This window comes from Penaeus monodon, chromosome 22, assembly GCF_015228065.2.
Source record: "Penaeus monodon isolate SGIC_2016 chromosome 22, NSTDA_Pmon_1, whole genome shotgun sequence".
NCBI lineage: Eukaryota > Metazoa > Arthropoda > Malacostraca > Decapoda > Penaeidae > Penaeus > Penaeus monodon.
The window spans coordinates 23185852-23186273 of NC_051407.1; the positions used below are offsets into that span (position 1 = coordinate 23185852).

The following is a 422-nucleotide window of genomic DNA, read 5'->3' on the forward strand; positions in this document are numbered from 1 at the left end:
TCATGCACCCGGATTTCATTTGTGTTCGCGTATTACTCATATATTGTTTTGTAATTTCCATTAGTACCTATTTTTTTATAGATGATAACAGTTTATTTTTGCGTATAGAAACGAGTCGTTTTGACCGGCATGTTTTTTCCGCAAGTGGGCTCCGTGAAGATGAACTGCGGCGATATGTGCGGCCGTGGCGGCGGTAAGGACGCGGAAACCGTTACAACCCAGGACCCCCCCCCTTCCGTACCCCGTCTATCCCTGCCTCCCCCCCCCCCTCCTCGCACATAACACATCTGAACATGCTAGGTATTCAGTGTGATGATTCATGAGGTGATGGTTTAATGTGCGAAGTTGTGTGAGTGAAGGTTCCCATTATTATTTGTCTGTGGCTAATGTGTGCTTGCGCTTTTTCATTCTGTGGTTTTATT

At 46.0% G+C, this 422-nt stretch overlaps 2 protein-coding genes across 3 annotated transcripts in view; both read left to right on the forward strand.

Annotated features, from left to right (window-relative positions):
- Window positions 1–422, forward strand: part of LOC119587013 (rho GTPase-activating protein 21-like) — a gene marked incomplete at its 5' end in the record, with an annotated part of 201687 nt that overhangs the window by 142040 nt on the left and 59225 nt on the right.
- Window positions 1–422, forward strand: part of LOC119587014 — a 34679-nt gene that overhangs the window by 27651 nt on the left and 6606 nt on the right. The window lies entirely within an intron of this gene.